Raw genomic sequence first — 15,090 nt, 5'->3', positions numbered from 1 at the left:
TAAAGAATAGTATAAGGACTCGTTCTCAGGCTGTAGCGCATGATTTAAGCATAAATTACATAATATACAAGTATATATTATGTATTATCAGAGTAGGGTATTATTTTAATTATATTCAGTTATTTTATTTGTCAAACATTTAAACATATTAATATATTATGTAACTATTAGAAAAATATTTCGAATAGGAGGTACCTAAGTAATAATTATAAGTACCTAATTATATTTGTAAATAATTCAAATAATTGTAACAATTTCATTCAAATACATAATATCTTATATACATTCCTATATTTGAATAATTCTAGATGAATACCTATTATAAATCTATAAAAAAAATAGATGAACATTTTCACATTCTCAGCTTTGAATTGAATCTAGGAAAAAAAGGCGATTGGAAAAAAAGCAATTATTAAAATAAAAGCAAGAGGAAAAAAGGCATTAAAAGGTGTAACTATATAGAGCTTCAGAAAGACATAGTTATTTTGCTTCTAACCTTAAAATAATTTTTCATATTATATAACAAATTAAGTAATAATAAAAAAAAATAATTAGCGAATGAAATAATATCTTTTAAGGGGAGATGGGAGAGGGGAGAGGGTCAAGACTCAAAATAACCACGTATATTTTCGTTGATAAAGTAAAATATTGTTTTTAAGCTATTTCATTAAATCTTAATTTTTAAAAGTTCTTGAAAAAACAGACGTGTCGTTTGATTTTTTTTTGCCTTTTATCCATTGATTTTTTTGCAGTTGCCTTTTTTTCCTATGTATTACCCTCTGAAGAATATCATAATAGCCCAGAAGTACGTACCACATAATAATTATAATAGTTAATCACTGTGTAGGTATGAATATTATTGTGAATAATAATATGTTTTTCTTGCCTTCTAAAAATTTACAATTTTTTCTGTTGGAATATCTGTGTAAAAAAACTAAAAAACTATTAAAACTAATATATATTTACGACGCGCGACGGTTATTGACTTGTTACTATAATACGGCGGCACAAGGACTAAGGGCCGTTCTTGCAATGTCCGGTTGAAGTTAACCGATACTTAACCGGCCGAATTTTGCCGGTAATAATAACTGTTATCAGTCGGTTGGCGTTAACTGGCAGTTTACCGGACATTGTAAGAACGACCCTAAATCGGAAATAGTTCTGATTATACCCATTATAACGGCGGTGTATAACCTTCGTTTGCTTTATTTTGGTGTCTTTTATCCGTTGATTTTTTTGCAGTTGTCTTTTTTTCCTATTGCCCACTGGACTCTGAAGTATATCATAGCCCAGAAGTACATACCACATAATAATTAAAATATTTAGGTAAATGGTAATCACTGTGTAGGTATGAATATTGTTGTCGATAATATGTTTTTCTTGCCTTCTAAAAATTTACAATTTTGTCTGTTGGAATATCTGTGTACAAAAACTAAAAAGCTATTTTAGAGCTTTGGCGCTGATCGTATTTACGACGCGCGACGGTTATTGACTTGTTACTATAATACGGCGGCACAAGGACTAAATCGGAAATAGTTCTGATTATACCCATTATAACGGGCGGTGTGTAACCTTCAAGGTTATATTTTCTCATATTATGATGAGTGTTGTTCCATACGGCAACGCTGATGGCTAATGACCATGGCTAATGAGTCACGATTTAGCCGGGCTATCCTAATAATTATAGATGCAATAAATTAAAATTAAATCATTTAAAAAAACTACTTAGCATTTCACGTGTGTCCATTCCATATATTTTCAATAAATATATATAAATTGGTGTTAAATAGATTATATTATATTATGCCCAATACTACTTAAAATATTAATTACCTATTAACTATTTATTATGTACCGCTATATAATATGTACCTATAACATTTATAACAATATATTATAATTTATAATAATTTATTTTATTGTGATTCGCGTGTTGTTTCCTGGACGTACAGAGGAAAAAAAATGTAATTTGTACGCTTTGTCGACAATATAATATTATACCTACATACGTATTTATATATACCAGCCATTATATACTAACTGGATACGATTCAAATATTATAATATCCACAAATAATAATCTACATGTATTTAGTATCTTTAAAATTACTCCGCGTCTTTGTTTTAATCGGGTATGTGTTTCGGCGGTATAAATCAGGTGATGGATCGTAAAAACTGTTTAAATCGATTAATTCCCAACGATACCTCATCTCATTACATTCGAAGCTATATAGGTATTAAGGTATATATAGCTATTAAAAATATCTATCTGTAGATATATATGACGCGCGCAGTGCAATTCAGAAAGCATGTGCTATAGAGGTTATTATTTTTATTTAATAACCTGTTTGGCGTTTTCTATCTCTCTCACTCTGGTCTTTGGAAATCTCATATAGTTAACGGCATTTGAACGAATGGGCGTAAACATTAAATTACACAATGTCGTCGAAGAGCTGCATGTCTTCGGTTTTCTACACTTCTGTCTATGATTATTAACTAGCACATTTAACATACCTTTATATTGTATATAGCAGTACAGGTACCACGAAACAATAGACATAATAGTACAATACGATAATAATATTAAATATCAGTGGGGTGATTGGGAATTTTCTTTGGGTATTTGGGTGGGGAAATAATAAATGTTTAGTAAAAATATGTAAACCTCTTATTATCTCCTTAAACTCATGCAAGGATCATAATTATTTATAGTATAGGTAGTTCAATAGTTTATGGTAATACTGCAGGTTAGTATTAAATTATGTTAATTACAATAGTAGATACAGTTTAAAAAACGGTAGATATCTAATATCCAGCAATGTCTTTTGGAAATATCATCAATAAATAATAATTCCCTCGCGATTAATTTTTATATATTTTTTCTATAACAGCCAAAATGTTTAACCCGCATAACCTTTTGTTATTGGACTCGAGAAGATTTGAGTTTGAATTGTCATTATATAATAATAAATTGATAACAATTTCAACTGTAGACAGTTGTAGTGAGAGAATCGCCTTAATTACGTTTATGCACAATATTCTTATTGTTATTAATAATTCGCACCACCATATTATAGCAACGATCAACGTAGTATAAAATATGACAGTTTCATAGACTCACAGTTGTAGTGATTACTGATTTGTAACAATTCGGAATTGTATGTAGGTACCTACATGGATAGTCTAAACACAAACAATATTTTCACTGTAAAATATTCCCTAAGACGTAAGTAGTCGCATCATCGAAGAATTAAATATAAACACGAGTACACCTATCATTATTATTTCGGATCATCAGAACGGGTTTTCGTTTAATATTTATACCAAACACACCGCAACAATCGGCGTGTTTACAATTTTTAAGAATTTAAAGAGATCCCGGGTTTATTGGCGAACCAGGTTTTACTTCAATTCCCTAAGGTCTTAATGGTACCTACCTATCTATGTACAGTTCAGAGGTATTATTTTAAAGTATTAATGTGAATTAAAACGGAGCTATACACAAGACAACATTCAAATGTGCGTAAATACCGGAATAAAATATTTAAATGGAAAATAGTTTTTATTACGAAACTATCAATTACCCGAATTAAGAATATCAAATCACTAGCGGACAAGAGTATTATTAAGACGTTGAATGCTATATTATTAGTACTCCACATTCTTTTAAAATAAAAGTTAAAGCGTTATGAAAACGTAACCTCTCAAAATATATAGTTATATACTTATATACCTATACCTACAGACTTATTATAAATATATATGTAGGTAATGTAGGTATATAAAAAAGTAGGTAGGCGGTTAAAGTGGTCAAACGTATGTTAATATTTTTTTTTAGTTTTCTTTTATACACTGCAGTTCTTTATAAATTATACTGCCAGCTTAATGTATGTTATATTATATGTAGAAGGACTTTTAAGTTGTCGATGCTGCAGTACCTATATTGAAAACCAAAACACCTTTTAACGACAGCGTCATCAGTAGTATTTGAAACTGTACAGTGTACACTAATAAATAATAAGCAATAACTAAATTTATTTCGAAATTAAGAAAGTTAAAAATCGAGCCAAGTGTGAATACTGTATAGTCAGTGATGTAGTCGTAATTTTTTTACTGAGTATACGTTTTAATGTACTTGATATGTAAACGTGGGGGGCTTCTCCCCCCCCCCCCCCCCAACCACTATATATACTACGCTATTACTAATGATATATTTATAATTACATACACTTTACTACTACCTTACCGCAATTGAGTCTCTATAGTTTACAATCATACTCCTAAAATATATGATTGTACATTTAAATTGTTTATGATTACCTATGTTAATTTCTTAACCCCCCTATCCCCACTTCTTTTAAAGTCAAAAAACCTAAATATTTATTAATATTTATAGTCTTAAATGTATACTCGGTAGTATATAAATTAGGTATCACAACTTTGAATGATTAAAAATAAATGAAAACATCATTTTTTGTAGATCAATTGTTTTATTTATGTAATTATTGTGTGACACAGTGTAGGTACATAAAATAATATTTTTTGACAAAATTATTTTCAGTAATGCATGTGACCGTGAATCTCGGCGTCGGCTATCGTTATAGATAAGCTTATAATTTTAGACGTATGATATATATATATAATAAATATAGATCCATGCAATGAAGTTAAAAATAGATGTGTAAAATGTAAAAATAATAATAGTTCCTAATGAACATGATCACAAGGAAATATGTTTGGTATTATTGGTTATTCGTTAATACTATTAATATTATTGATTTATAGCTATACAGTATATCCGTATACCTGCGTATCACAAATTATATTATAAGTATACGCATCAACCAAAAACTGGAGAAGTCGTTATACGCCGTATACCCGCGTATACGCTCCACTACACCACTGTGTATAGTGATAATACCACACCGTAATTACTAATTACTAATCAGTATATAATATACAAGGGGCGATAGAACTTTTTCGGATCACCAGAATTAAAAAAAAAATTTCATGTTTTATTTACTTCGGGGGGGGGGGGGGGATGGCTAACTATATCTTTATCCATAGCAATGATGTATAAGCTTTCACAATTGTTTATGGACTCAAATATTGTCATGTTGAGTACCTAATCTATATATATATAAAAAACAAAAAAATGATTGTACCCGACAACGTCCTGCAGAGTACGGTGTCCTTTATGAATTCCTAAACCGTTCATCCGATTCCGATGAAATTTGGTACAGAGATAGATTTGACCTTGAGAAAGAAGATATGCTACATTTTGTCTCGAAAAAAGGTAAATAATGGACCTGTTATTTACCTTTTTTCGACTCGTCCTTGTTCTTAAACAGGGATTTTGAGAATATTATTATAATTTTTTTTTTTTTTAGAAATGGTTGCTATTGGTTTTAATGATAATTATTATTATTATTAATGCGATAAGCCTGTGTATTTTAGTACAGAATGAATCAAGTTCAAACCACGGTCTCGGTGAGCCAATTTTTTTGCATTTTTTTGATACCTTAGAATTAACCTGTTCAGTTACAGGTGCACCACACGGGGTTCTCGATCTACTGCAGATAGATTGCTTACCTGATAATATACTGCTCGCATAATCATAAAAACAAGATACAAGGTTAGGTTTACATTTACAATATTTACACATCATTTTTAAACAGTTTTGATAAAAAATCTATATGTAAATTGTCTAAAAACAGTATCTATTATTTTAATAAACATTATAAAATAAATTTAAAAACAAACCAACAGTCGAAATTATTAAAAGAAAACATACTCTTAATTTATAGTTAAGAATTTTAATAGGAACATCCTGTATATTTTATTATCCACAGGGCAGTGTATAAAAACAACTTGTTCAGTTTTGGTGAACAGTCGAGTAGTCATAACCTGATAGATCTATAAATCTCAATTCATGATTAATAATATAATACACATAATATTATTATTGTTACCTAGGTATAAATTCGTATTTAATTATTCAGGTTTTTTCTTGTACGGCAAAAACGGTTCAAAACTATTGAAACATGAAAATACTTAATATACTCGTAATGATGAATAGCACAAACATGGGTTTATGGAACGCGAATAACCTATGAGCATTATTATAACAAGTTTCAACATTCCCAAGTTCGTTTTGTTGGAACGCGCATTTTATGTACATCACGAAGCAGCCATTAACAACAAATTATCGCAGAAAAGTAATCCACACGCGTATGTATGTATGTATATAATATAGGTACTGTAATTTTTTTTTAAACGGTTTTCGACATTTTTGTAAAACCACTTTATACCTATATATATACGATTCTTTATATTATAACCCTTGACATCATATCAAATAGTCTATCGAATCCTTTCTCCGCATAAACCTAGTCCTTACACAGGTCTAATACTGCTATATTATGACTTTGTAGAATATTTTAAATACCAGCGAGTAAAATCAAATTACGCATAACTTATACAAACATATGTACATTATATATATACATTACTACACGCATTTATATTATACATGTTATAAATGAAACGAACGTGTATATAGTAAGAGGTAGGTAGGTACCATATATATATTTATTCCATCGTTAATATTATTATTATTTTTTTTTTTTAGAAAGATATACATACTTGTATTTAAGTCCTGACGGATCGGACCGCCTTTATGATGAGTTTTAACTTTTAATTAAAATTAAACGCATAGTATCACAAAAATATGCAGAGCGTTGCTCACAACCTGAAATCGCGGGATTGGTTCGACTATAATAGTAATAATAATCATAATAAATAATAATAGGTAATAATAATTTTTTCTTTCAAAATTGAATTACGCTATTACGCACACTCCACGGCTCACGTTGTGATGTTATCATTGGGTTTTCACGGTTGTTATGGGTATATAACCAGCGTGTAGGTAGGTATACAACACGGTTACAGTTAGATCGTACATATAAGCATCACGACCGACGCACATTGCGCTCGGCCCGCAGATTATCCGTTCCGAATTGTATATCTGTTGCAACGACAACGGTCGCTAAAATATAACAAATATTTTCTATAACATATTGAGTTTGTTATTACTGAGCCTACCGCGCCGAAACATAATGTCATAGACCAGATAAACGTCACAAGCTCGCAGATTTTAAGAGGACCAGACGTCAGTGCTGTTTGTTGTTGTACAAGTGCGCAACTAGTTTTTTGTGTGTGTGTGTGTGTGTGGGGGGGGGGGGGGGGGTATAAGCGAGGCAACGTATATTTTGTTTTCAACGTATACTAGACATTTTTATAAAATCATTATTGATACATGATGGTAGCTGGGCACTGTCTGAACAATCTCAAGCCAACATATTTGCCAACCACCTATCTAACACATTTCAACCACACCACAATATTATCTCTTCAACCACAATCCAAGAAGTTGAAAGCTATCTTAACTCTCCTCTTCCGATGTATCCTCCTCCTAGAGCTTTTTCCCCTAGTGAAGTTGAATTTAATCTTAAGAAAAACTCACCGAAAAAATCTCCTGGTTTTGACTTAATTTCGACGGAAGTGGTCAAACACCTTCCTAGAAAAACCATAATTTTCCTAACACAAATTTATAATGCTATGCTTCGCTTATCATACTTTCCTATATTATGGAAATATTCTATCATTATACTCATACCAAAACCAAAAAAACCCCCCGACTGTCCTTCCTCATATAGGCCTATAAGTCTCCTACCAACTCTTTCCAAACTATTTGAAAAACTTCTTCTCAAACGAATACTGCCAATAGTTGACGAAGCTAAAATACTACCAGACTCTCAATTTGGTTTTCGCAACAGTCACTCAACGATCCATCAGATTCACCGCCTGGTTGACAAAATTTCATTTGCCCTAGAGGAAAAACTATACTGCACTGGTGCTTTCCTTGATGTCTCCCAAGCTTTTGACAAAGTCTGGCACTCAGGCCTCCTCTATAAATTAAAACCTATTCTACCTAGTCACTACTATCTGATCCTCAAATCCTACCTCGAAGATCGGTTCTTCTCCGTACGTGTAGGTTCTTCCTTCTCCTCTCCTACTGAAATAAAAGCAGGCGTACCACAAGGCGCAGTAATTGCCCCTCTACTCTTCAATCTCTACATCTCCGACCAGCCTTCTTCACCCCATACCTTAGTCGGTGATTTTGCTGATGACAAAGCCATACTAGCAACCAGCCCTGATCCTGTCTTAGCCTCCTTCTACATACAAGATCATCTCTTATCCCTTGAATCGTGGTACAAAACATGGGGAGTAAAAATGAACGAAACCAAGTCCATCCACGGTACATTTGCTCTTCGCCAAGGTGTATGTCCAACACTTTACCTCAACAACCAACCACTTCCCCCTGCGCAATGCATACGCTATCTCGGTATCCTTATCGACCGCCGTCTCACTTGGAAACCTCACATAATTAGCAAAACCCGTACACTAAATGACCGCTTCCGACTCCTTCGTCCACTTCTAACATCAAAGCACATGAAACCTTCCAACAAACTCCTGCTTTACAAACTCCTACTCAGACCCATCTGGACATATGGGATTCAACTATGGGGCGCTGCCAAAATCTCCAACATCAACCGCATTCAAAGATTCCAATCCAAAATTCTTCGCACAATTCTAAAAGCACCATTCTATGTCTCTAACCACACCCTCCACACTGATCTCAAAATACCATTTGTCTCTGAACTAGCCAAAACTCATTACAAACGTTTCAATAGCCGCCTAGCTCACCATAAGAATCCGTTAATCTCCGACCTATCATCTATTTCTATCCCAGGTAACCCAGTTAAAAGACTCAAAAGACAGTGGTGTCGTGACCTACTAGCCTAATTTAGTCATACTCATGTCGTAGTACCTCCGCTGGGAGGCCTCTACATACGGGATAATCTGTCATTTATTTTTATTTTATTTTATTTTATATTTTCATCAATTGTTCTTATTGTTCATGTATTGAAACAGGTTGAATAAAAATACTTTAACAACAAAAAAAAAAAAAAATTATTGATACATAATATACATGAGTACATGACAGATGATTTTAACACTAATTATAGTATATCTATCCAAACAGTGACGCAACTATGCAAACTGGGACTCCGCAGTGTTACTTTTTTATGAAGTGCCCCCCAATTTAAGTTTACACTTATCCAAGATTCAGGGTCGATAAATTGTTGATTAATAGGATTTTAGTATATTTCATTTGAACAAATGAATATACCCTGGACTTTTGTGATCTCGGATTTACACATCACTATATACTATGTGTTTATACTAAACATTATGTCCTACACTAAATCTTAATCTCTTAATTGAAAAAAATCTGTTGCAAAGCTTTAAAAAGGTTAGGTTTTCTAAAACGTATTACGTCCAAATACAAATCATATTAGCAGACCACAGACTTTCAGCTAGTGTACAATTATTGCAAAAACTTCTCCCCAAAAAAATTGATTAGGTACCCCCGTTAATACTTTCGGATTACCGAACAACTAACACTTTTTTACTTCCTTTTCGCTCTACTAATCACGAACTTAATGAACATCGCCTAAGGTCTATTCCCAACCCCAACCCTTCTTCTTTTTGCTTTTGGTTTTTTTTTTATTATTTATTTTAACCTGTATTTTACACTGAATTTACTTCATTTTTTTTATGTAAAATTGTATTCTTATTGAATAACATCTCATAATATCATTGTAAACTAGATAAATAGGTACTTACCTACATTGTATTCCAATTAAAAAAATGAATAGTACCTATAATAGTGAATAGTTTTAATTGTTTATGAATATATTTTTTATCTAATATATAAAAATCTCGTGTCACGGTGTTTGAGTTCGATACTTAATAGCAGATTTTTACTTCTCAGAACAGTAGGGGTATCTATCGTAGGTACCACTGTACCAGTCACTATAATACATATACTACAACAACATAATATAGGTACAAATGTCCCAAGTAGCGTGTACTGTGTACAGCACATTATAAACCACTATTGGTTTAACAAGTGAGTATAATAACGCAACTGTTTATCGACATTTATAAATTATAATATTGCAATAATATTGGTATACTATAGGTAGTAACTAGGTATAGGTACCTACCGAAAATGATTATAATATATCGGAGTCTATTATAGAATCGTTTATATTTATTGTGGCAATTCTACGCGATATACATCGCATCCGACTTCCAGATGTCATATTTTATTATTTGTACAAAACCACCAATGATTTCGCGCATGGTTTATAAAAACTAAAAAACCAACGGGATACAAACGTCTGAATTGAACATAAATCATTACATCATGCACATAGGTGTTTAATCAATTCCTAACTTAGATATATTGGCGGATATTTGGTCAAACTTTACGGGGGGTCAAATTTACGTCCGAATCAACACACGTACGCCACGCTTTTTCATAATATCATATCAATGTGCCAAAACAATAATTTATACCTACCTTTAAAGTTTAAACTAAATCTCTTAGATGTTGGTTTTATTATTATAAATTGCGCAAAGAGCAATATAATTCGAGCACATAAGACATGATATTTTTTTCGGTGAAAAATCACATAGATCATTTTTTTTTAAAAAATTAGAATGTTTTTATATCAGGCAGGAAAACGAAGAAAACATAATACAGTGACCAGAATATTTTCTTTCGGCGCCCAGGTGTCCGATAGTGGACAGTACGAGATAATATATTATTATGCAACAATGTCATGATACATAGCCATATATAGCCATTACCTACACAATACTGAACACATAAATGCGATAAATCATAAACGCGTAGCACACGTTCGAAACTATTTCAACGACGTAAAACAACAATACGTAATAAATTCTTATGCGCTCGTAGGTACACATTTACTGATTGACCTACATCCGGAAATGACAAGTAGGTCGATCCCGCGGCGTACCGTCGTAATATTAGGTATGCACTCGGCAGTCGGCGTCCGGCCGCTAATTATTATTATTGTTACGAGCGCCGCCGATTCGCTTTTCAAAACCGATTCCTGACGATGTCGCCCCCCTCCTACACCGCCGATGTTCCGCAGATTCACCGGTCGCGTATTTATACTTTCTAGCCCCGAGATACGAATTGCGTTAATCACGTTCAATTACCAATTATTACGCGTGTAATAGAATTATTATTGTTGTGTATGATACACACACGTGCCTGGATTCATTATTTACGCGTTACCTATTATAGCATAACATTATTGTGTGCGACTCTAGAGCACCTACATAATATTAATAATAATTAATAATAATAATAATAATATAATACTAAATACACGCGGTGCATACGTCGTGCCACGTGTATGCGTTATTTATGTAAATATATACGCTGTCGGAAAGTGTAAAAAAATTAAAAGCGAGTGTGAGATAAATTAATAAGACTAACGAACGTCAACGATGACGATAATGATGATACTCGGAGACAGGAATAAATAAATATATTATATACATTACTTGTCTTGTTATTGTGTAGATTAAATAAGACCTTGAGGTTCTTGACGCTCGGTGACAGTAGAATAAACGTGTGCTGTTGCCCGTTACTCCTGGCCATTCCTATATTTTTGCCTAATATGACGTATAGGTACCACTTCCATTTTGGTTAGTTAATTAATATTTTTTTCTAAAGTGGTAAATAATAGAAGAAAAAAATGAATATATTTTAATATTTATATATTTATATTGTGTGTATTGCAACCATAAATCCATAAAAACCAATACATTTTGAATCCATTTTTCTATATTGATAACATAGGTTAAGTAATTACTTGTATGCTGTAGGCAAAAGTGGCCCTAGGGTAAATTTGATGAAATGAAATATTTAATATTATATAATAATAAATTTAAACTCAAAACCGTATTTTTTTTTAAAGTAGGCAATTACTCTTGTATCTATCCCTGGCTTTTATTATATTAATACATTGTCTGCATATTTTTTTTAACACAAAGGAAGATAATCTGTTGAATAAGCTTGGATATAGGAATATTATTTACTTTATTATCAAAATTGATTTAAAATTTAAATTCATTACAATCAATTTAAATTATACATGAGATCTTCATAACAAAAACAAACATATTATAAAGAAAACAATTTACAGTTCATGTTCATGGTTTGGTAATATAATAAATAATTAATTATGTATATAGTTTTCAAATACAATACTTGTATACAATATTTATGTCACACAATAGTTTACTTAAATAATATTGTATAATATAATTTACTGTTGAACTGAAGTAGTCATATAATTATTATACTTTTCAGGTAAAAATATGTACCAAAAACCATTTTTTTTTTTTTAAAGAAGCAGTCGTTTATTAATTGTTTAAATGGTTTAAAATAATTAAAGTATCTATAAAGCAATTTTATAATTATTAAGATATTGAATGAGTATTTTTTTTATTTTTTATTTAATAGAGCTTAATTGAGAATTAATTTTTGTTCTGTAAAATTAACAACATATTCATTCTATATTCGTGATTTTTTTTCAAAATGAAGGTCTATAATGGAATTTAATTTATTTTTGCACTTAATATGAGATACAAAACCAATGAATAATTTTTGTAAAATTCTATTGCTTTTTTAATATATGAAATACACATTAACTTTAGAGGACGCTACACCCGCATGTTTTGTTTCCATCTTACAAATTTAAAATAGCAAAAACTATTTTACGAGGAAAAAAACTAAGAAGACTAGTCATAACAAAGAAACTAAATTTTTACCACATTAAAAGGAGAACTTTGACTGTGGAATATTATTTTTATTTATTCGATATCGGAACTTCAAAAAAAGTTATTCAAGTTTGAAAAACACAAAAATAATGGATTTTGAAACAATTAGATTTTTTTCGTATACCCAGTGCTTGACTTGGAAGGACGGTGGGTACTCAGGTGGACATGGTACCCCAACTAATTTTTCAGAAATTTTAGCGTACCCCTACTACTATTTTTAAATGAACGCACAGGACGCTTCATCATTCTGCATTTTTATCAAAATGTGCGAGATACCATCATAATTTGTCTTATGGATTATTTTATAACCGCAGATCTATAAATTAGTTAATGTTAACTAATTATACGTAAATTATTAATTAATTTACTTTTATTAACCTTTTAAGTTTATTATTATTTATAACTATAATATATTATACAACAGTAATTACCTATGTCTTATATTACCTGTATTTTTTTTTTTTTACTGATTATTTATAAATATTTTTTATATGATTTAAAAAGGGTTATTAGGGGGTGTGGGGCAATGCTCCCGAGGCTCAATAATGTTTAACAAGTGATGGAGATGCCCTTTTTTTAAAAGTAAATAGAGTTCCCCTACTTTAATTTTGTCAAATTGAGCACTGTGTATATCATTTTGGAGTCTTAATTATCACTAAAGCCTGAGTGGTTCTATCCCGTGCAAAACAGTTATTGCAATGTTGTACATTTGTAAGACAGATAGAACACTTGCACGTGTCGCGTCCTAATGTATAGTAATAATAAGAAGTTTTTACTTTATTATATTAATATATTATAATGTATAATAGTAATTTATTTTATTAAACTTAATTGCTCAGTTTCTTTAAATAAGATATTTATTTTTTACGGATAATTGAAATCAACTATTATGTTATAAAGGTTTTAGTACATCATAGCTAATTATAATTTGTTAAACATAAGTTAATATTTAAAATTTACAAATCAGATTCATTGATATTTAGGTAATAATATTAATAAAAGTACTAGTTGATTATGAGTATAGAAAATATAGAATTTCTAAATATTTATACTTCATATTTAAAACAATTAACGGAATAATGCATGTAGACATATAGTTGTACTGAGTAATGCCATCCAATTATCATAATTTTTATTCTAGGTATATAGGAAAATATACTCAGAAAGAATAATAAACTGTTATATTTAAACAAATAGAAATCACTAACCATTGTAGAAAAATCCTGAGCTTTGATTTAATCATGCGAGAATATAATAATAATATTTTACAAGTTGTATCGTAATTAGAAAATACTCTAATTCTTTAAAGTAAAATTAGGAAGTATATCTAAAAAAAATGTATTATAGGATAATATATATTTAGTTTAAAATCTGAATGTGTGAAATGCTGTACAGTATACATAATAATATGTAATGAACTTAAACTTATGAACGATTTATGATATTTATAATATGACACCCGTGGGTCATGGTACAATCTTTTTATTTTTAAAAATATGGATAATTTAATAACGCAGTTGACAATATTTTTGATAAATTTAAACTACACCATACTTTTATAATTATTTTAACTTGTAACACCATTTTTATTTTCATTAAAATATACTGATTAGTGATCAGAAATATGCATACATATAATATAGCAGCTATCGATTATGTATAACTCATCAATACTAAATTAACACATTATTCAAAATATGTGTTTGCCATCTAAATAAGATAGCTAAATAAATTAGGTTCAATGAAATGTAACATCACAGACTATCTATTAAATTATAGGTATAATTATAAATTAATTATTTAACTGAATATTTACATATAAAAAATAATGGAAGACAGTAGGTATATAATACAATTATAAAAGGGTCCATCATTTTTCAAAAGATAAATAATTGGTCGATATAAATTTAACTTTAAAATGAATAACTATTATAGTATTATATTATTATGATAATATATATTATATATTTTAGACATTTTTTCCTACATTGCTGTTTTTCTTACAATATAAACAAAAATAAAATACATTGTATAACTTATAAATACTAAAAAAAATATTGAAATACATGCCTATAGGCTATAAGTTATACCTTACATGTATTGAATAAAAACCTAAATGAGTTCCAAAGTAAACAATTTTTTTTTACATATTACAATAACTAATTTCTTAGGTATTTTAACACATAATAATATAATATTGTAATTTGTAAACATGTAATTTTTAATATTGAATTAAAGTTGACATTATTTGATTTTAACTTATTTCATAATGTTTTGAACTATAATGTACCTAGA

The sequence above is a fragment of the Metopolophium dirhodum genome, chromosome 3, assembly GCF_019925205.1.
Source record: "Metopolophium dirhodum isolate CAU chromosome 3, ASM1992520v1, whole genome shotgun sequence".
Taxonomy (NCBI): domain Eukaryota; kingdom Metazoa; phylum Arthropoda; class Insecta; order Hemiptera; family Aphididae; genus Metopolophium; species Metopolophium dirhodum.
The sequence above is the reverse complement of the archived record's forward strand: the minus strand, read 5'-3'. Positions refer to the sequence as shown.